Below are 24,951 nucleotides of genomic sequence, written 5' to 3'. Positions count from 1 at the left end.
ATTTAAAATTTAAATGCATAAATCTGCTTCATTTTGAGAGCAGAGTCTAGTGACTAGATCAATGAAGAATGTGCTCTTTCTTAGTAGTAGTCATTTATTTATTTAGGGAACAATTTACACTATATCAATTCTTAGAAAAAGCTACAAATGTCATTCTGTCAAAAGCAGGGAATTATTTTTCTCCTCGTCTTTTGTTGTTCTGTTATTATTAATGTCCACACTTAACTGAAGCCACAAGACAAGATTTGTACACATAAAAAAAAATAATAATAATCTCAATGACCAAATACATGACTGGAAAATTGTATTGAACTGATCATTGTTACGACCCTTTGCTTCCTCTTCTCGCCTGCTGGTGGCGGGATGACTTGAGGCACGTCCTGATTCTGCCGAGTTCGACGCGTCCCTGGGTCAACAAGGGAGGTGCTTAACGTAAATTTGAGCAACCAATCAGATTACTCACGTCACGTGACATGTGCCCAGCCTCAGCTTGCGCGCCACTATTTGAATTGTGTGCTTTGACGTCGCCTTCATTTTACAAAGGTAAGTGCATATTATTTAAAATGTGCCATTTCAAATGTGTCCATCCCTGCTCAGCATAATATATTATTTTTATTAATATATTATTCATAACTGACGCGAACATTCGCTGAACTGCGCATATATTAAGGTCCAAATCGCCAAACCCCGATCCTATCGGACAGGAAGGTGCCCACGATCGTTTTGCCCCGGTCCGGTGTGGCGTTTCCCCCGTGATCGCGTCGTCAGATCTTTTTGTACGATTATTTATATCACTTTTGTCATGTATTCGTTTAGCAGATGCTGATACTAATCCTTCTGTGAAAGAAAGGCTAAACACTTTTGCGGATGGATGGGGGGTTTGTCGTCCATAAACAACAAGGAAATATATTGTGTTGACCCGGCGACATCATTAACCCGTCCAATATACAGTATGACACACATTTATCAATGACTGTATTTAGATAATAATCATTATTATAATAATACAATATCCAATTTAAAACAATCATTAATCTCTCACTATATTGTAGTAATAATAATACAAATAATAATATCTTGTGTTGACCCAGGGACGTCATATTCTTGTGATGATCCAGGGACGTCATATTCTTGTGATGACCCAGGGACGTCATATTGTTGTGATGACCCAGGGACGTCATATTGTTGTGATGACCCAGGGACGTCATATTCTTGTGTTGACCCAGGGACGTCATATTCTTGTGTTGACCCAGGGACGTCATATTCTTGTGATGACCCAGGGACGTCATATTCTTGTGATGACCCAGGGACGTCATATTCTTGTGTTGACCCAGGGACGTCATATTCTTGTGATGACCCAGGGACGTCATATTGTTGTGATGACCCAGGGACGTCATATTCTTGTGTTGACCCAGGGACGTCATATTCTTGTGATGACCCAGGGACGTCATATTGTTGTGATGACCCAGGGACGTCATATTCTTGTGTTGACCCAGGGACGTCATATTCTTGTGTTGACCCAGACGTCATATTCTTGTGTTGACCCAGGGACGTCATATTCTTGTGATGACCCAGGGACGTCATATTCTTGTGATGACCCAGGGACGTCATATTCTTTTGATGACCCAGGGACGTCATATTCTTGTGTTGACCCAGGGACGTCATATTCTTGTGATGACCCAGGGACGTCATATTCTTTTGATGACCCAGGGACGTCATATTCTTTTGATGACCCAGGGACGTCATATTCTTGTGTTGACCCAGACGTCATATTCTTGTGTTGACCCAGGGACGTCATATTCTTGTATTCATATTCTTGTAATAATAATAACAATATCTTATATAAGGCCAAGAGTAATCTATCACTATGCTGCAATAATAATAATAATAATAATAATGAAATATCTTGTGTTGACCCAGGGACTTCATTCTTAATAGCTCATCTAATATGAGACAAACAGTAATTAATCACTTTATTTTATTATTATTATTAATAATAATAATACAATATCTAATATAAGACCAAGAGTAATCTATCAATATACTGCAATAATAATAATAATAATAATAATAATAATAATAATGAAATATCTTGTGTTGGCCCAGGGACTTCATTCTTAATAGCTCATCTAATATAAGACAAACAGTAATTAATCACTTTATTTTATTATTATTATTAATAATAATAATACAATATCTAATATAAGACCAAGAGTAATCTATCAATATACTGCAATAATAATAATAATAATAATAATAATAATGAAATATCTTGTGTTGACCTAGGGACTTCATTCTTTATAGCTCATCTAATATAAGACAAACAGTAATTAATCACTTTATTTTATTATTATTATTAATAATAATAATAAAACAATATCTAATATAAGACCAAGAGTAATCTATCAATATACTGCAATAATAATAATAATAATGAAATATCTTGTGTTGACCCAGGGACGTCATTCTTTATAGCTCATCTAATATGACAAATTAATTAATCACTTTATTTTAATATTATTATTATTAATAATAATAACAATAATAATACAATATCTAATATAAGACCAAGAGTAATCTATCACTATACTGCAATAATAATAATAATAATAATGATGATGAAATATCTTGTGTTGACCCAGGGACGTCATTCTTTATAGCTCATCTAATATAAGACAAACAGTAATTAATCTCTTCATTTTAATACTAATAACAATAATGATAATAATAATAATGAAATAAAGCATATATTAATGCATTATTCTGCTTGACCTTATTCTACATTCCTAATCCTATCTAATACCTAAACTGAACAAGGAACTTACTAATTGTTAATAAGCAGTTAGGCCTACTTAGGAAGTTTATTGAGTAAAAAGTCATTATTAATACTGAATATGTGTTCCCTATACTAAAGTGTTACCTGTACTGTTACTATTTATATAACTTTTTTAAAGTAAATATTAAATTGGTTAAATTTAACATTAAATCTATTTTTCTTTTTTCATTATAGCTTTAAGATTTTATATCAACTTTCAAATAATTCCTCAACAGGTTTGAAGATTTCTCAGTTCTTTGCTTATATTTCAAGGATCACTGGCTGGTAATAGGACACGCGTGGTCGGACAGTGCTACAACCATGCCAACTCCGATACAAACAATCTTGTTGAAAGGTGATATTTGCAATTAAACGTAAATTAAAACATGTATTGTTTTTCTTTGCTTGTCTAATCAGATTTTTCCATCGCCTAAATATCAGTTTTTGTTTGGCATTAGGAACCTTAGACTGGATCTTATCAGCATTCTCATCAAGAAGACAGATGGATACTTCCAGGTCATTCATGATTTACAGGCAGACAGTTTGAAGAATGAAAAATGCTTCTTTGAAGACTGTTTCTGTAGCTGCCCAATAGGAGTCAGAGGACATCGCTGTAAACACCTTGTACTTGTACTTACTGATCAAGTGAACACGATTCTCAGAAGTTTCCTGATTTGAATTATCAAATAAACGGACGTGCTAGTGTAATTAAGCAAAATAAGCTTTACTCCATTCTGTGCTTTGACAGAAAAGAGGTACATGTAAGTGTGCATATGAGAAATTAAGTGCAAGAGACTTGTTTTTTTTGGTTTTGTTTATTTTACTATGTATTGTTTTAAAACAATGAAAAATTATGTAATCTTTAATTGTAAATTAAGCTAAGTAAACCATGAACATTTAGCATTACTCTGCTGTCTGAATGCGTTCTCTAACAGTGATATATTGTATATTTAAATCAATGAACTGTAACATTACTTAATTGAGATGACAATGTTTGAAACAATTACAATTCATTTGTTATTGTGTTCACTGGATCAGTGTACCTCTACTTAAACTGACTGATTAAAAATGAGATGACAACATCTACAACTTGTGGTCCAAATCTATGGGTCAGCAGACTAAAAGGTGAATCCTCTCCCAGTTTTTTCCCTCAGCAAGCACTGGTGAGTACAGAGTGTATTCCTGCAAACACAAATGGACAGATTTGTAAGCAAGAATCAAGTAAAAAAAAAAAAAATACAAAAAAATCTATAGATAGAGCTACAAATAATGAAGTCCCTGGGTCAACACAAGATATTTCATTATTATTATTATTATTATTATTATTATTATTATTGCAGTATAGTGATAGATTACTCTTGGTCATATATTAGGTATTGTATTATTATTAATAATAATACAATAAAGTGATTAATTACTGTTTGTCTTATATTAGATGAGCTATAAAGAATGACGTCCCTGGGTCAACACAAGATATTTCATTATTATTATTATTATTATTGCAGTATAGTGATAGATTACTCTTGGTCTTATATTATTGTATTATTATTATTAATAATAATAAAATGACGTGATTAATTACTGTTTGTCTTATATTAGATGAGCTATAAAGAATGAAGTCCCTGTGTCAACACAAGATATTTCATTATTATTATTATTATTATTATTATTGCAGTATAGTGATAGATTACTCTTGGTCTTATATTATTGTATTATTATTAATAATAATAATAAAATGACGTGATTAATTACTGTTTGTCTTATATTAGATGAGCTATAAAGAATGAAGTCCCTGGGTCAACACAAGATATTTCATTATTATTATTATTATTATTATTATTATTATTATTATTATTATGCAGTATAGTGATAGATTAATCTTGGTCTTATATTAGATATTGTATTATTATTAAAATGAAGTGATTAATTACTGTTTGTCTTATATTAGATGAGCTATAAAGAATGACGTCCCTGGGTCAACACAAGATATTTCATTATTATTATTATTATTATTATTGCAGTATATTGATAGATTAATCTTGGTCTTATATTAGATATTGTATTATTATTAATAATAACAATAATAAAATGAAGTGATTAATTACTGTTTGTCTCATATTAGATGAGCTATAAAGAATATGACGTCCCTGGGTCATCACAAGAATATGACGTACCTGGGTCATCACAAGAATATGACGTCCCTGGGTCATCACAAGATATTTCATTATTATTATTATTATTATTATTATTGCAGCATAGTGATAGATTACTCTTGGCCTTATATAAGATATTGTTAATATTATTACAAGAATATGAATACAAGAATATGACGTCCCTGGGTCAACACAAGAATATGACGTCCCTGGGTCAACACAAGAATATGACGTCCCTGGGTCAACACAAGAATATGACGTCTGGGTCAACACAAGAATATGACGTCCCTGGGTCAACACAAGAATATGACGTCCCTGGGTCATCACAAGAATATGACGTCCCTGGGTCATCACAAGAATATGACGTCCCTGGGTCATCACAACAATATGACGTCCCTGGGTCATCACAACAATATGACGTCCCTGGGTCATCACAAGAATATGACGTCCCTGGGTCATCACAAGAATATGACGTCCCTGGGTCATCACAAGAATATGACGTCCCTGGGTCATCACAAGAATATGACGTCCCTGGGTCATCACAAGAATATGACGTCCCTGGGTCATCACAAGAATATGACGTCCCTGGGTCAACACAAGAATATGACGTCCCTGGGTCATCACAAGAATATGACGTCCCTGGGTCAACACAAGAATATGACGTCCCTGGGTCATCACAAGAATATGACGTCCCTGGGTCATCACAAGAATATGACGTCCCTGGGTCATCACAAGAATATGACGTCCCTGGGTCAACACAAGATATTTCATTATTATTATTATTATTATTATTGCAGTATAGTGATAGATTACTCTTGGTCTTATATTATTGTATTATTATTATTAATAATAATAAAATGACGTGATTAATTACTGTTTGTCTTATATTAGATGAGCTATAAAGAATGACGTCCCTGGGTCAACACAAGATATTTCATTATTATTATTATTATTATTGCAGTATATTGATAGATTACTCTTGGTCTTATATTAGATATTGTATTATTATTATTAATAATAATAATAAAATAAAGTGATTAATTACTGTTTGTCTTATATTAGATGAGCTATTAAGAATGAAGTCCCTGGGCCAACACAAGATATTTCATTATTATTATTATTATTATTGCAGCATAGTGATAGATTACTCTTGGCCTTATATAAGATATTGTTATTATTATTACAAGAATATGAATACAAGAATATGACGTCCCTGGGTCAACACAAGAATATGACGTCCCTGGGTCATCACAAGAATATGACGTCCCTGGGTCATCACAAGAATATGACGTCCCTGGATCATCACAAGAATATGACGTCCCTGGGTCAACACAAGATATTATTATTTGTATTATTATTACTACAATATAGTGAGAGATTAATGATTGTTTTAAATTGGATATTGTATTATTATAATAATGATTCTTATTTAAATACAGTCATTGATAAATGTGTGTCATACTGTATATTGGACGGGTTAATGATGTCGCCGGGTCAACACAATATATTTCCTTGTTGTTTATGGACGACAAACCCCCCATCCATCCGCAAAAGTGTTTAGCCTTTCTTTCACAGAAGGATTAGTATCAGCATCTGCTAAACGAATACATGACAAAAGTGATATAAATAATCGTACAAAAAGATCTGACGACGCGATCACGGGGGAAACGCCACACCGGACCGGGGCAAAACGATCGTGGGCACCTTCCTGTCCGATAGGATCGGGGTTTGGCGATTTGGACCTTAATATATGCGCAGTTCAGCGAATGTTCGCGTCAGTTATGAATAATATATTAATAAAAATAATATATTATGCTGAGCAGGGATGGACACATTTGAAATGGCACATTTTAAATAATATGCACTTACCTTTGTAAAATGAAGGCGACGTCAAAGCACACAATTCAAATAGTGGCGCGCAAGCTGAGGCTGGACACATGTCACGTGACGTGAGTAATCTGATTGGTTGCTCAAATTTACCTTAAGCACCTCCCTTGTTGACCCAGGGACGCGTCGAACTCGGCAGAATCAGGACGTGCTGACTTGAGAGGGTGTGGAATATTGCACACCCCTGTGGAATAATATCCTCTAATTTTGGAGAGTATAAAGATGGGACTGATTCTCTCAATTTCACTTTCTCCAGGGGATCGGCAGTCCTCAGGAGAAGTCATCGACTCGAACCTTTGTTTTGTTGTAGCCTATCAACATGTCCTTACCATTTGGATTATTATTTAAACCCTAGACATTAAGTTATATTATTTTGATATTGTATTATTTTGAAACTTGAATAAAGAATCTTGCAAGTCAATTGATCTGAACAAGTGCTCCTATTTTTATGTTATGATCGAGAATGAGCTGGGCGTGACATAAATTGGGTGTCTCGTCCCCGATCCTTTGGTGTGGGAATGTTGGTGAGTAGCTATGTGATTATTTTTGTGAATGGTTAAATTTTTAATGAATGAGAACTCTGATTAGTTAAAGTGTATCCAGCTGGGTTGTATATACAATCCTTCTGACGGAATACTGTATTTTTTTTTGTTTGTTTATTATTTTGCCTTTTTTATTTTTAAGGGTTATTCTGGGTGGAGAATTAACTTTCGGTACGCTTTCGGACTTTCAGTTAAACTGATCGTCACAGTTCAGCGTTTAATGCCGCCCCGAGCCCATTATACCTTTGAAGACTAGGTAGGAATTAGTTTTAAAAAAAAAGTAAATCGTGTTAGTGGGTATATCGTGCGTTCTTCTCTTCGTGCTTGCATTGTGTTGTACCTTGCGGTAAGTCTTCTGAAGTTCTTATGAATGAGTATAGGTTGCGTAATACATTGACGTAGTTTTTCTTCAAAGCAGTGCTTTATGGGAGTTGTATTTCTGGTAAACAGTGTCTCACGTTTCTTGACCTGGTTGTTTTGTTTATATTTTCATAGTACACATATGAACAGAATATCTTCGGTGCTCGATTTCTTTGCGTGCCCTTCAGAGTCTTTACTTGAGTTGTACAAAGGAGCAACTGGTGCAAATCGATGGTGAAAGTGATTTAAAATTTCCGGATTTGTCTTTGCAAGAGAAACAATTGTATTTAGATGCCGCGAACATTCGTGCTGAGAGTGACGATCGTGCTATGAAAGCGCGAGTGATGGAAAGAGAATTTGCAGAGAGAAAATAAGATCACCAGTTAGCTGTGCGATGATTGGAGCTTGAGGTAGAGAAGGAACGAGACGAGAGTGTTTCAGTTAAAAAAGTTGGAATTGGAGTTAGCTGTAAAAACAGCAGAAGTTTCGCGAGTAGATTTGCCCCCTGTTTTACCACAGCATTTGGCTGTAGGTGAACCTGTTTTTGATGTTCATGGAAATATGAGATTAGTTCCATTTTCTGAAAAGGAAATTGAGAAATTTCTATCATTTTTAACGTGTAGCTTTATCCATGAAATGGCCAAAAAGCTTTTGGACTTTATTTTTACAGTGTGTTTTCACAGGTACAGCACAGGAAGTATATTCTGCTCTCTCACTGGAACAGAGTGTTGAGTATGATATTGTGAAATCTGCTGTGTTACACGTGTATGAACTCGTACCTTACGCATATTGTCAAAAATTTTGAAACCTGAATAAAACTGATGAAAGTACTCATGTTGAATTTGCGAGAGAAAATACATTTATTTGATCGTTGGTGCACTTCATTGAAAGTTACAACTAAAGAACAGTTAAGAGAACTAGTGCTTTTGGAGCAGTTTAAACATCGTGTTCCTCATGCTGTAGCTACGCATCTCACTGAACACAAAGTGAATACATTATTTGAAGCTGCTATCATGGCTGATGAATTTGTGTTAACCCACCGTGGGTCATTCATTTTAGTCAGCTTTAAAAAGGGATCGGTCTCTAGTTTTGGTGGTAAATCTGTTGATCGGTATGTAACCACTTCTGTTGATTTATACTCCATTTATCACTGAAGGAAATGTGTCATTGCCTGGTTCAAATAAAACTGTGCCAGTGCGTCTTCTTCGAGATACAGGCACTGCACAATCATTTCTTTTAGAAGGAATTGTGTCCTTAACTTCTGAAACTGCTACTGGAACCCATGTACTAGTATGGGGATTTGAGATGGGGTTTGTTGAAGTGCCTTTGCATCGAATCCATCTTTTCTCTGCCATCATATCTGGTGACATTGTAGTTGGTGTCCGTTCTGCACTTCCAGTTCCTGGGATTACATTTATTCTGGTAAATGATTTAGCTGGGGGAAATGTTTGTGGAGGAAGTAGTGGGGCAGCTCCTCCCATAATATTATCTATACCCAGAAAGTCTGATGATAACCATAAAGAATTCCCTGATTTGCTCCCAGCTTGTGCAGTTACTCGATCAATGGCTAAACCACTGTCAGAAAATCAAGTAGTAGAGGTTCCACTTCATGACACTTTCTTTCACACTGTTAATACAGGTGAACAAGGATGCGTCCAAAGATTCTAAACCTCTTAACAGTAAGTTAAGTTGTCTGACCAGGAAGATTCTATGGTACTGCGTGAATTTACTGACACATCTGAGGTTTTGTCCACCCCTGAGAGAACGAATGTTGATCTCTTTGATGTTGATTGCTGTTCTCTGACTTCCTTGTTACAGATCTCTCGAGAGGATTTAATTAGAGCCCAGCGGAGCGATGACAATCTTAAACACTTATTTTCTGCCGTAGGGTCTAAGAGGGTTCTGATCATCTTTCCTCTTCGTACTTTCTTGAAAATGGTCTGCTTTGTCGGATGGGGGTCAAGCATAAAGATGCTTCTCTTGAACCTAAAACTCAAATTGTAATGCCTCTTATAGTAAGAGAATATGTGTTGAATTTGGCTCATCAAGGACTTGCTGGTCATACCGGAGTCCGGAAAACATATGATCATGTTATGAGACAGTTTTATTGGCCTAAGTTAAAGCGAGATGTTGCTAAGCATATACAATCTTGTCATACATGTCAGATTACTGGTAAACCAAATCAAACAGTGCCTGTAGCTCCACTGCAGCCCATTTATGTTGTTTCCACTCCTTTTGAGCATTAGATCATTGACTGTGTTGGCCCTTTGCCCCAGTCTAAGACTGGTCATCCGTATCTTGTCACTGTTATGTGCCAGACTACCCGTTATCCTGCCGCTTTTCCATTGAGGTCTATCACTACAAAGCCTATTTTGAAGGCCCTCGCTAATTTTATGTAGACCTTTTGGAATTCTCAGAGTTTTTCAATCTGATCAGGGTTCAAATTTTATGTCTAAACAGTTCTCAAAAGCTCTGCGTCAGCTTCGAGTAAGCCACAATATTTCTAGTGCTTATCATCCACAGAGTCAAGGAGCTCTTGAAAGGTTTCATCAAACCTTGAAGTCTCTTTTAAGGTCATATTGTGTGGAGCTCGATGCAGATTGGGAAGGTCTACTATGGATGTTACTAGCTATACGTGAGGTAATCCAAGAAAGTCTTGGTTTTAGCCCAAATGAACTGGTGTTTGGACATCTAGTACGAGGGCCTACTGTTGTTCTAGCTGATGAGTGGCGAATGTCTAAACCTTCTGAAAATATTTCAGATTTGGTGAGTGGATTTCTGCGTAGACTGTATGAGGCAAGAGCTATTGCAAGAAAGAAAATGGGTAGGTCTCAAACAAAAATGCAGTAACACTTTGACAGGAAAGCTAAGTTGAGGGAGTTTCAGGTGGGTGATCAGGTATTGGCCTTGCTACCTCTTCCTGCTAACCCATTTAAAGCTAAATTTACAGGACCGTACAGTGTAGCTAAATTCCTTTCGGGTAATAATTATCTGTTGAATACTCTAGGAGAAAAGTGCAAGTTTGTCACCGTAACTTGTTGAAGTCGTGTTATGTAGTGTCTGTTCCTTCTGTCTCTGTTAGTGTGGTAAATACTTGTGACTCTTCTAATCTAAAACAGTCTCATCTCTATTCCAGCATAAGTGGCGATTTTTCAGAGAATGCTGATGAGACTGGGTATCTTTCACGAGAAAAAGTAGATGGGCAACTTAACAACTCCGACATGCTTCCTGACCTGTCCTCTCATCTCTCTTATTTGACAGAGAAGGAGATGAATGATGTCACTGAGTTAGTGATGTCATTTCCTTCTCTTTTCCTTGATGTCCCTGGTCGTACTTCTGCCATTGAACATGACATCGACGTAGGAACTTCATGTCCTGTTAAACAGAATGCCAATAGAGTTAATCCTTTAAAACGAGATTTGCTAAAGCGAGAAGTGAATTATCTGCTTGCTCATAACTTGGCTGAACCTAGTTTAAGTTCATGGAGTTCTCCCTGCCTTATAGTGAATAAATCTGATGGCTCATATCAATTTTGCACTGATTATCGAAAACGTAATGCTGTGACGTAACCAGACTGCTTCCCATTACCTCGTGTTGACGACTGTGTCGATCATGTTGGCTCAGACCGATATGTTAGTAAGTTTGACCTTTTAAAGGGGTACTGGCAGGTGCCTTTAACTACTCGTGCAAAAGAATGATCTGCCTTCGTTATGCCCGATGCTTTCCTGCAGTACACGGTAATGCCTTTTGGGGGTTCGTAATGCACCCGCAACTTTCCAACAACTGGTAAACCGTATACTGTATGGAATGTCTGGATGTGAGGCGTATCTTGATGACGTTGTTCTCTACAATTCCTCCTGGTTTGTGCATGCTGACCAGATAAAATAACTTTTTATCTGGTCCCATCCCCCCACCACTCGTCGTGAATTGCGATGATTTCTTGGCATGTTGGGATATTATAGGAATTTTTGGGAGAATTTTGCTACTGTAGTCTACCCTCTCACCGAGTCCAAAAATGTACTTTCAATGGTCTGAGACATGTCAGGAGGCTTTTGAAAATTGTAAAGGTCTACTGACATGTGCCCCTGCTCTGACAGCCCCGAATTTTGAAAAGTCTTTTAGTCTTGCAATTGATGCTAGTGCTTGCGGTGCAGGTGCAGTTCTCTTGCAAGAGGATTCGAATGGGATTCAACATCCTGTTACTTTTCGATGAAGTTTAACCGGCATCAACAGATCTACTCTACTATTGAGAAGGAAGCCCTTGCCCTAGTTCAGCATTTTGAGCTATATCTGGGGTCAATTGTGGTGCCAATCATCGTTTATATGGATCATAACCCTTTGATTTTCTTGAATCGGATGAGAAATTGAAACCAACGACTTATGCGATGGAGTTTCATTTTACAACCCTTCCATTTAGAAATTAGACTTGTAAGGGGAAAAGATAATGTTATTGCTGACGCCTTTTCCAGAGTGTAACATCGTGATGTCTGTATTGGTTGTTTCTTTCTTTGCATTTCTAGGGCCCAGAGGTGTTAAAGAACGACATGGAGTAGAAGACCTTATATTTGGAGAACTAGAACATTTTATTGTGGTAGTCTCTTTGGTGGTGCTTGACTTTCTGTCCTTTTTAGTTTTTGGATTCGTTGCCAAATCTTTTTGAAGAGGGAGGTGTTACGACCCTTTGCTTCCTCTTCTCTCCTGCTGGTGGTGGGATGACTTGGGAGTGTGTGGAAGATTGCACACCCCTGTTGAATAATATCCTCTAATTGTGGAGAGTATAAAGATGGGACTGATCCTCTCAATTTCACTTTCTCCAGGGGATCGGCAGTCCTCATGAGAAGTCATCGACTCGAACCTTTGTTTTGTTGTAGCCTATCAACATGTCCTCATCATTTGCATTATTATTTAAACCCTAGACATTGTTATATATATATATTTTTTTTTGATATTGTATTTTGATACTTGAATAAAGAATCTTGAAAGTCAATTGATCTGAACAAAAGTGCTCCTATTTTATGTTATGGATCGAGAACGAGCTGGCTGTGACATCTTGTAATAAATATCATTTCAGTTCTACTTTCTGAGTACGAATGACCATATGCAGTAAAAACAACAACACTCAAGCTCTGTAAAAGGTTTTGTTCAACTGGCTGGCTTCTCTCCTGCATGATTTATCTCATGAGTTTCTTCAGACATTGGAACCGTACATTAATTATATTCAAAGTTACAAAAGCTTTTTAATCAAGAGCAGTGAGTGTTTTCTCTTTTGTTCCTGTTTGATTAATATAAAGACTGTCACTTTAAGGATACACTGATCCAGTATTTATCAGTTTATTTAAACTAAATACATAAAAAATATAGTCATGAAAAAATACAAACAAAATTACTCCACTTTTAACAACTACAAAAACAAATTCAAAATATGAACAAAAAACTGTAACCGTATATCAGTCACACTAAAGTACCACTTCATTGTATTGACTTTCATCATATGAAAAATCAAGATGATTTCTCAGAGAAACTCTTTTCATATATGGAAGGAAGAACTGGATTTGAAATGTCATGAGGCTTTCTACTTGCAGGAGTAAATGACATTTGAATCTTAATAGACAAGTGTGTTTCGGTCACAAAAACAGCTTGTGTCCCTAATGCAGTGTAATTACCGAGTAATAACAACATTAAGTATATTTGCTATTGGGTTGAGTTTCCGTGTACTTACTGTGTAATTATCTATGACAAGGATACTAAAGTAAGTGTTGCTCCTAAATATTTGAGATTTACTAGCAGTTTCCACATGTAAATGGACCCACTTTATATTAAGTGGTCTTAACTACTATGTGCTTATATTTTAATTAATAATTTAGTACAATGTACTTATTCTGTACATACATGTTTTTACATTGTACTTATATTAAAAAAAAAAAAAACTACATGTAATTACATCTGTATTTAATTTCTGTAATTACATTTATAATTACACTGTTGACCCATACTTTACACCTTATCCCACCCTTAAACTTACCCATACCTCCAACCCTCTCCCTAACCTTACCCCTATCCCACCTCAATAGCAGCAAAAGTGTTTTACAATACAATATGAACACAATAAGTAAATTGTACTTATTTTTTAATGTAAGTACATAGTAGTTAAGGCCGCCTAATATAAAGTGGGACCGTAAATAGTATTAAATGGTTGATTCTGAATCATGAAAGAATGGATCTTTTGAATCAGATCTCTCCAGTCTGGTCTTGTCTAATTGTATAGAAAGCTGTGAGAATGTATTTCTCAGCTGCATGTTTTGTCTAATGATGCTGCATTAGGGAAGGTTGGAGCGAGTTCAAGTCTGAAAGTCCTGCTGCTGTACAGTTAGTCCTACAGTCCGCAGTGAACCCACTGAGCCCATTACATGAGCAGAATCATTCAGAGAGAGAGAGAGAGAGAGAGAATTCAAATCCATTTATTACAACAAAAAAAACACTGTCCAGTCATTCATCACACTGTTAAAATAAAATCAGAACAGACAAGATACAATTATGTTAAGAGGGATGAAAAATGAAGATTATCATCAATAATTTCACACAAAGCCCCCTTATGGCACCAAATCTGATCAAAAGAAACAAGGTCATTCATAGTTGTAAAATATCGAAAATCTATTAAAATTCTAGATTTCACCGAATTAAAAAACTTGTTTTTCGTTCAATTTTATGTTTCCTGGTATTATATATAGCCATTTTAGCTTGGCCTAGCAAAAAATTCAGAAGTTGACACCGAAAACGGTGTCTCCTAACATACTTAAAACTTCAAATAAAAACTCCAACAGAAAAGGATTCACCAAAACAAACAAATAAATTCTGTAAAACAATAAACAATGATTTTAGTCTAAAACATTGCATAAATGCATGGAACACAGTCTCTCTCATCAAACAAAAAAGGACAACCATGACTAACACCAGGGTTTAAAACTGAAATAAAAGCATTAACTGCCAATATTCTTAGTTAATGGTGACTTGTAAAGAGCTCTCCATTCTGGTTTTGTGCCCTCTCCCATCTGTAGGATGGTACACCAGGGTGTATCTACTTTATTATCTAAAAACCTTTTATTCAAAGATTTGATACAACTTTTATACAAGGCTTTTCCAGAGGCCGGCTCTGAACCCATTAATGACACATTTTCAGAATACAAAAAAACACCTTTGAAATCTTCTAAATTAGGTGATAGAAGCAAATTAGGAAACGGATCCCTGCGGTCCGGAATAATCAGTCCCTTAGAGTAGTCCTCCAGCAGTTTACATTCTTCTGTTGTAAGAGCAGATCTCCACTTTTCAAGGAGTTTAGTCACCACACGTGTGGATCGAATGCCCAGATGTTCACCTACCAAATCAACATTCTTAAAGTTTGTTCCTGCGAGCTCTACTAGATGTCCAATGGTTATCACACCAGAACGGAGTAAAATTCCTTCAAGTGCTGGGAAAGGTCCTTTACTTGATATGTCCAGACGAGAACCATGAATCAAAGGTTCTTGTAACAACCAGTGCAAGGAATCTGTATTACTCAGTCTTTGCACTATAAACAATGACCAAACTTTAAAAAAGTTACGATAAAAAATGGATAACTTGGACAAGTTAATCTTTTCATAATTCAACCAGAACAAAGACTTGTCCAGGACTAATCCTTCAAACTTCTGAAGAACTGCAAAATCCATGGATTTCCAGCTTGAGTCCACTGGTCCAGTTAAAAGTCTCTGTGCAAACTGGAGTCTGAAAGCTGCTGTTCTGCTCTGTAATTTTATGAGTCCATGCACTACTTCTTCTTTTGGCAAATACAAAACAGCTTTTGAAACCCAGTGCAGCTTATCCCCAAAAAAAATAAATTAAAATTGACAGAATTTTTAACAAAAGATCTGGTGGAGGATCAACACAAATGAAGCAATGCCAGAGAGAAGATGCTACCAATTTATTAATAATCAATGTGCGTCCTTATATGACATTTTTGGAAGCAAATATTTCCATTTGTTGAGGCGACTTTTTCTTTTTTCAACAACTCCTTCTCAAAGTTTTTTTTACCATAATCTAACTTCCTAAAAACACTCCAAGGTATTTAAACCCTTCCTTAGTCCAGGTTAAACCCTCTGGGAGGTTTGGTTCTCCACTTAACCATCTCCCACTCAAAAAACCTGAAGAATTCATGTTGAATTAATGCCCTTTTGGCTATTTTTAATTTCAACAGGATTGTGTCATGTTAAACTGACTTAAAACTGTCACTCGTTGGTTTAACATGAAGTTTTCATTTTAAAAGTACATGTTTCAATCACCTAACTCAGTCAAACCATGTAAGTTTTAAAACTTTGCAATTAAGTAATTAATTGATTAACTAGGTGCTAATTGTGAATTAGTAATGAACAGCTGCTGTTAACAAACAGAATCACTGAAGAAAAGAGAAACACAAGAACTACTACAACTGACTTCAGACACAGTCTTAGATGAAATCAACTGAAATAAAATACATGAAATCTCTCAAGATCTGATTAAACAACCCCACAAACAGCATCACCAGCTCCACTTATTAATAACCAGACTGACTTTATTTCTGTCAGACGTCTACAGAAGATCTTATTGAGAATGAACTAAGGTTTAGATGTTGATTTATTGTTTCATTTGAAGTAAGCATGTTAGAGATCAGTGTTTGTATTAGTTGTGCTCTTGACCCTTGACTACTGTCTTTGTGTTTTCTCTGGCTGTTATAACCATGTGTTTTTAAAATATGTTTGTTGTAACTCAGAAAACCAGAGGAAATATTATCAGGCACTGGTTGTTGTGCAGCTTACTGGTGATGACAATCTTCAATTATGGAGCTGTTCAGAGCTCAAAATCTGACTAAATAGATGCTGCATAATTAGTTCAGTTTACTACAATGGAAGCCATTCAAAGAGCCAGTTGTTTTGTTATCAGTTTACATAAAATTACCGAACATTTTATGCACATACATCTTTCTTCGATGGCAGCAATTAGTCACACACAGACATCAATAATCAGAATATGAACCTCTACAATGGTGACAAAAACATGCTGCAATGCATGCTGGGTATTATTATAGTACAAAACAAATCTATGGCTTCCAGCATGCTCTGCTGCATTTTTGAGGTAAATATGCTGATTATTGATGTCTGTGTGTAACTGTTTAACACCACACTATTTGGAAAATCCTTTATATTAACTATTTATCACAGAACCACTGCTTTTTAGAATCGCTTTTACTATTTTATCTAACTAATTACACAACACCCATTTCGTCAAAGGTCACTCTCCGAACAGTTCAATAATTGATTATCATCTTCAATGGGTTAAATTAAAAATGCTAATGGAATTTATCTGGGCTTTCGAGAGACAACAAAAATGTTTCAGAAACATGTGGTTATAACAGCCAAAGAAAACACAAAGACTGAAGTCAAGGGTCAAGAGCCCAACTAAAGCAAACACTGATCTCTAACATGGTTACTTCAAATGAAACAATAAATCAACATCTAAACCTTACCTTAACAGCAGGTGTTCATCACTAATTCACAATTTTCACTCAGTTAATCACTTAATTACTTAATTGCAATGTATAGCTTCTTTTTCTGTACTCAACTAAATCATGTTAAATGAACACAAATATTTCAAGCTGGTTGAACATCATCCATTGTTGTTAAGATAATGTGATGTAATCACGTGGAACCACTGTCCACGATAAAATCATGTTCAACCAATGTGCTATTTTTTTTAGTGCAACCAGTATCGCTTCACTTTTTAACCAATTTACCTTTGCAGAAGAACACTTTTTAAAATCTTTTAATATTTTGATCAACAAATCCACATCTTTCTGACAATTAATCAAAATAACAACATCATCAGCATATGCTGATAATTTATGTACATTTAAACAATTTGAAATATACACTCCATTCAAATCTGTTCTTAACTTGTTTAAAAGAGGCTCTATTGACAAAGCATAGAGCATACCAGACAAGGCACACCCTTGTCTAACACCTCTAAAAACTTTAAAAGGAGCGCATAAGTCACCATTAACTTTCAATATACTTTCAACTTCACAGTACAAAACCTTTATCATAGAAACAATTCAGGTTTAAAACCAAAAGCTGTTAAACATTCAATGGACATTCCATAAATAATTATGCTCAACTTGGTCAAAAGCCTTTTCTTGATCTATTGACACTAGTCCAAAATCTAAATTGAGAATACGAGCGGTGAGCCTTGCGTCTTCACTAAACTTTGTCAGTTGTATTTGTTTTATGATTTGGACATTTAAGCGATTAGATGAAGGGATGTGTATCATTATATCGAGCTCCCATGTTCGCACAGCTGCACTGTGGCATGAACACTCATATAAACAGCTGTGAAGATCGCGCTCACAGAGGAACGCAAAAACTAGTTATCAGTGCTGTTCTGTGATTACTAAAGTAGCTTAGAATCTCAAAACTTATTATAGCATATTTTGCTACTTTTGAAGGAACTAGGCTATTTACAACCCCCAGCCTCACAATAATATAGAGACACAATGACTAATTCACACACGCAATCACTCGTACTGGTACTGTGCTAATTTACCTTTATCTGATCTTTATTTATCTCTTACACCGAGGAATAATCTATAAGAAATGTTACTAACATAGATAAAATAACTGCTGATCCCAAACAGCAATATTGTGTCGGCCCAGATCCGGGCCACAACTGGCAACCGTGGAAACATGATCTGGCCCACATGCAGCATGGAATGATGGCACTTGTGCGGACCACTCCTGTTTGCCAGAATTGAGCCACAAACAGGCCATAGCAATAGCACATGTCAGCCAAGAGTAAAGAAATTAAACAGAACTGGACCTTATCTGAGCCACAAAATATGTGTATATTAAATATGAAGTAATTTCAGCCTTAATAAGCCTGTTAACAAGCAGAATCACTGAAAGAAAGAAGAGAACACAAAAAGAGATAAGCAGAAACACAAGAACTACAACTAACTTCAGCCACAACCTTAGATGAAATCAACTGAAGATAAAAGAAGACATTAAATATCTCAAGATCTCAGCAGAGGAGGATTAAACAACTCCACAAACAGCTTTACCAGCTTCTCTTATTACTAACCAGACTGACTTTATTTCTGTTAGACATCTACAAAAGTTTTTATTGAGAATTAACAGAGGTTTAACAGTAATGTGTTTCACCATAACCGTGATTAGTGTTTTCATTAGTTGCGTTCTTAACTCTTATTATATACTTTTTTTTTTTTGGCTGCTGTGTTTGTTAAACACATTTGCAGCTTCAAGGAAAGCTAGAGTGACATGATATCAAGGGACGGCTGTTTTCTGTTGATGGTTTTATAATCATCATGAAGTACACTGGTTCATTGATGTTTTTTTTTTTTTTTATATATAACAATCATGTTGTTCCAATGAAACATCCGTATTACAAACCCTTGGTTTCTGCCACATTAGATCCAGCGGTATTATAAAAATCAGTTAACAAACATGAGCTCAAAAAAACTTAACCTATGCTGCCACACACATATATAAACAATCAGCACATGAATCTCAATAATGGTGACAATCAAAAATATTTAAAGTGATCAATTCAGAACTTGAAAAGCTACTAAGTCACAACAAAAACAACAGCAAAGAATATAAGCAAATATTTTGAATTAAACAAAATAATAGGCCAATTCAGCTGCATAATTTATTCATGTTGCAATGCATGCTGGGAGTTTTTTTTACTAGGCTAGTACCCAGCATGCATTGCAGCAAGGTACATTTGATTGTCACCATTGTTGAGATTCATGTGCTGACTGTTGATACCTGTGTGTGTCATCATGGATTGGCTTTTTCATGCTTGTTAAATTCTTCGAACTGATTTTTGTAATATTGCTGAATCTCATGCTGCAAAAACACAAGTTTTGCGCTGTGAATATATTAATGAAACAATTTTTAGATTAAAAAAAAAAATAAGCAAACCAGCATGTTTTTTGATGATTATAAAATCATCAACAGATAACCACCATCACCTGATCTCAATTCACTTTGCCTTTTTTTGATGCCGCAAATGTTTTCAACTAACAAACCATCACAGCAGCCAAAAAATACAAAAGATAGAATAAGAGTTAAGAGCGCAACTTATGGAAACACTAATCACGGTTATGGTGAAACACATTACAGTTAAACCTCTGTTAATTCTCAATAAAAACTTTTGTAGATGTCTAACAGAAATAAAGTCAGTCTGGTTAGTAATAAGTGAAGCTGTTAATGCAGTTTGTGGAGTTGTTTAATCCTCCTCTGGTGAGATCTCCAGAGATTTAATGTCTTCTTTTATCTTCAATTGATTTCATCTAAGGTTGTGGCTGAAGTCAGTTGTAGTTCTTGTGTTACTGCTTATCTCTTTTTCTGTTCTCTTCTTTCCTTCAGTGATTCTACTTCATATTTAATATATACACAGATTTTGTGGCTCAGATAAGGTACAGTTCTGGTAAATTTCTTTACTCTTGGCTGACATTTGGCATTGATTTGGCCTGCTTTCGGCTCAAATCTGGCAAACAGGAGCGATCCGCCCAAGTGCCATCATTCCACGCTGCATGTGGGCCAGATCATCTTTCCACATGTGCCAGATGTGGGCCGGATCTGGGCCGACACAATGTTGCTATGTGGGTAGTGAGCTATGATGTCAGATTGCGCTTTCAATAGGAAAAAATATTCCACCTTTAATAGATGTTCAATTCATCGAGGTTTTGCTTTGAGGCCATAATCGTCCAGCCCTACTCCTACCTAAATCCAAAAGAAATGAAAGAAATGTTATCAGAAATTGGTCTACCAGGTACACAATATGTCTGGTCAGGATGGATAACTTGTTCCAAAACTTCACCCAATCTATTAGCCAAAACCTTTGAGAGCAATTTATAAATCACTGCACAGCAAACTCACGGGTCTCCAGTTTTTAATATAATTTAGATCTCCCTTCTTTGGTAACAGAGTGAGAACTGCTCTACGGCAACTTATGGGTAGCCGCCCATTGGCTAAGCTTTCCCCAAGCACCTCCAACAGATCTGGACCCACCTCTGATCAGAAGGACTTGTAGAAGTCGACTGGTAGTCCATCTACTCCAGGTGCTTTTCCACACTCCATACTTTGGAGAGCTCTATCCAACTCCTCCAGACTTAAAGCTTTACTGAGCCCAGCATTAGCTTCTTTGGATAGCTGAGGGAAATTATTAAGAAAGACATTACCATCAGTTTGTTCATGTGTGAGTTCACTTTTGTACAGTTCTTTATAAAAACAAATTGCTCTTCTTCGAATGTCAGAAGGGTCTGACAATAAGTCTCCAGTTTATGAACGTAAGGCATGAATAAACCTTCTCTGTCCATTTTTTTGTGTGTTTTGAAGACATGATCTGACCAGAGCTCCTTGTGTTACTGTGTCTAGAAGTTCAGCTAAAGAATTTGTATTATTATTAAAAATTTCAAAATTAGTCAAATTTCCTGTATCAACACCCCCCTGAAGTTCTATTAATTCATTCGCTATTATTTTCATTGAACTGGTTATGTCTCTCATGAAATTGCAAGTATATTGTTGGCACTGAACTGTTTAATCTGAACTTTTGCAATGTCCCATGTCACGACCGGCTCAAAGCCATGACAAATGGGAAGGAGGACATAGTCAGGTTGGTATGTTGCAACGAAGATATTTATTAATATAAATAAAGAACATAAAATAAGAAATCAACAAACCCAAACACGATTCCTTCAAACAAACGAATGCTCCAAGCATCCAACAGAACCGAGTTAAACTAATCATAACCTCAAAATAGCCAAAGCAAAACCAAACAACCGGGAGTTCAACACTCCACACCAAACAGAGCTGACACTATATAGGGAAGGAACAGGTGTACACAATTCCGTTGACGAGCCTTCCAACCACACCCACTGACCGGTCTTAGTGGAAGTAACGAGGGACTCGTCACACCCACCACTGCTGTAAGGACTTGAAAGAAGATTTTGTAGTTCTAAAATAATTCCAGAATTCTTTAAAAATATCTTTAAAATGGTTATCACATAATAAATTATTATTAAAGTGCCAGTAAGCACTTTTTTTTGGCTTAATGGAGCTCAAAGAGACAACACACTGTATCAAGCTATGATCAGAAAAGCTTACTGGAACAATTGAACAGCTTCTGAAAAAATTAAGCTGGTGCTTGAAACCATAAAACCTATCCAACCTTGCTAAAGAAATTAAGTTATCGTAAGCATGAGTCCATTTATATTGCCTCGTCAACAATCTCATGTGATTTCAATAACTGGATGAGCCGCTTTCGTGAAAGCATATGCGGTTCAACATGATTTCTACCTAAAATGTGCTCAGTGCAATTAAAATCCCCTCGTTATAATAAATCCTCAGAATTGCAATGACATAAAACATCACCCAGTGTCTCTAAAAAAATCATTCTTTCCAATGCATTATTTGGGACATACACACAAATAAAAACAAAATAACGATTTTCAAAGGAAGCTATAACATTTAACAGTCTACCTTTTATAATTTCATCTACCTGATAAGAACAGGGAATAAAATTCTTGGAGAATAAAATGGCAACTCCACCACTGGTTGTGGTCAAATGACTCAATACAGATAAACCATCAAATTCTCTTGCCCAATCAGAAGAATTTAATACATCAGTATGCGTTTCTTGAGCAAACAAAACATCAATTTTCTTTTGTTTTATTATCTCAAATAATTGAAATCTTTTTCTTATATCTCTTGCCCCATTTATATTTAGAGAAGAAAACACAAAATTCTCCCATAAATATATAGAGAAATAACCATAGCAGGTACAACCACAAAACAACACACAGAGAAAGATGATATTTACGCATTATCATTACTAAAAATATGATAACTAACAACAAATATTCTACCTTGTACGATCGGCTGGAAAATCCACTGGCAAACTGCATGAAACACTAGATTCAGAAAAATCGCTTTCACTCTCTGTATCAGTCTGACTCAAGTCACAATCATCAATTTTTTCACCTGTTTACCAACATCATGACATTGTTTTAGTCTTCTCTTTTGAGGCGTTTTAAATGTACAATCTTCTGAATCAATCACGGAACAGCAATCCTCTTTTATACTGGCAAAAAGTTGCTCAACTGCAGCAGCCGAGCCGTCGCTGTTTTGTGACTCATTCACCTGATCTGCTGGAAGATCCCACGCCACGGGCACCGATTCTTCATCTTCCTCCACATCAGCGGCACCTGCACTCTCCCTTGCAGTAGCCTTATCCATCAGTCCAACTTCTGGTACTTTTTCAACGTCTGTCCCTGCTACTGGTTTCTGAGCCATACTTTTTCCAGGCACCTCAGCATCAGTAGGCAATACAGTGGCACCATTCGGCATTTCTTCATCACGAACAACGCTATTTTCCTCAACACTATCGACTGGTGGAGGATTATTATCAGTCTTATTCAATCTTACTGGACACGCAGGGATGAGATGATCTGTTCCACCGCAGCCAAAACATTTCATAGTATTTGTTATGGTGAAAATTACATAATTTGAAATAAAAGGCGGCACATTAGAAAAAGTCACTTTTTTGAAGGAGTAGAAAGAGGGAGCACTTGGGTAAAAATACCATTGAGCTCTACTACAATTTCTACCGACTCGTTAAATCAATTGTCTTCACAAACACAACAATAGCGCTGTTAATGCGAGATGCAGACAGAATGTTCTCAGGCCCAATCACTTCTCCAACAGCCAGGCCAGAGTCTTCTATACTAAGCGCTGAGTCTATTTTTACACCATGACGGTGCGTCAAAAATTCTAATCTTCTGGTACCTGGGCCAGCCATGCTCCCAGTACAAAACCAGCAGCAGACGCCCTAGAGTATTAGACACCTCCTTACCCTCCCAAATAAATGAAAAAAAAAAAAAAAAAAAAAACAATACCTAAATTTGAACCACCATGAAAAATGATACAAAAACATAAAGAAATAGAAAGATAGAAAAAAAGATTACTTGTACCTGACACACACCAAACACCCAGCTCATACTCAAAAGCTCGGCCCACTCACTCAGCACATGCACAGAGAGAGAGCGAGCGAGCGAGAGAGACAGAGACAGAATTTTTAATTTAAATACATCTTTATTTAAAACAATAATCTGTTCACAATAATATTACACACTCACAAAACGAGAACAGCATGTGTGTTCGGTGTATGTGAAATGGTGAACACCTTCCATGGTTCCAGAACTGACTTATAGAAAATAGTCAAATTCACACAGTCCTCATTCTGGAGCTCCATTAAAAACATATGTTTGTCCAAACCCATACCTCTGATCCTCCTGAGAGGAGCATAAGCTTGCTTAAACCATGAAGCATCCGTGTGATACAACAGTCTCGGAGCTGCTTGCAACCTGAAGCCATGATTCTGAATCTGATATCGATCAATCCTTGGCCTCCCTCTTGAACTGGAAGGTATAAAGCAGCAGCACAAATCCAGTGTTGTCCAGACCAAAAAAAAAAAAATCACAATTTGCCTATGAATAGCCTCAATAAGTCCAACAGGTGGCTGTAACACAGTTACTTTATGCCACTGGGCAGAAGCAACCAAATGTGACACGTGTCCCGAGCTCTCGTTAGCGTCGCCCTGGAAACCGAGCAGTCACACCTGCATCTGCTCGTCACGAGCTGAGTGGCCACACCTGCGGCAAATCAAGCACACTTTCTCCACTAGCCCCTCCCATTTTTTCTTTAGCTAAACATTTGCCCCCCCCCCAAAAAAAACAATAATTTAAGTCCCTCTCTGCCCCACTTAAGGTCTCCAGCTAACTTTGTTTATATATACATAGGAGAAAGTTGCACAAAAGCATCTTTAACAATAAGGCTATTTACTATTAAACGATACAGAAAAAAAAATTTCCTTCAAAAAAACAACGACAGTCTGATTCATCCATGAAGCATATACAATGTTCTCATGACCAATTTGATCGCCAGCTGCAATTAACACATCCTCCAATGTGGCATTATCCTCAGGAACACATCTAAAACCATTGCTGAGTGATAATGGTGGCATCTCCTGAAGAAAAACAAGAAAGTTCTCACCCCTCACACAACAGCTCTCACCACCACACTATCCCCAATTCCCACCATGTGAGAGAGAG

The 24,951-nt window shown here is 36.3% G+C and overlaps 1 long non-coding RNA gene across 1 annotated transcript; it reads left to right on the top strand.

Annotated features, from left to right (window-relative positions):
* The first annotated feature begins 366 nt into the window (after positions 1-366).
* Positions 367-3,832, top strand: LOC128022721 (uncharacterized). Its single transcript, XR_008185977.1, has 3 exons — positions 367-543; positions 3,052-3,170; positions 3,274-3,832. It is a non-coding gene; the product is annotated as an uncharacterized LOC128022721 (long non-coding RNA).
* Positions 3,833-24,951: the final 21,119 nt, after the last annotated feature.

Source organism: Carassius gibelio, chromosome A11 (assembly GCF_023724105.1).
Source record: "Carassius gibelio isolate Cgi1373 ecotype wild population from Czech Republic chromosome A11, carGib1.2-hapl.c, whole genome shotgun sequence".
In the NCBI taxonomy this organism is placed as follows: domain Eukaryota; kingdom Metazoa; phylum Chordata; class Actinopteri; order Cypriniformes; family Cyprinidae; genus Carassius; species Carassius gibelio.
This window is presented reverse-complemented; position numbering and strand designations above follow the sequence as displayed.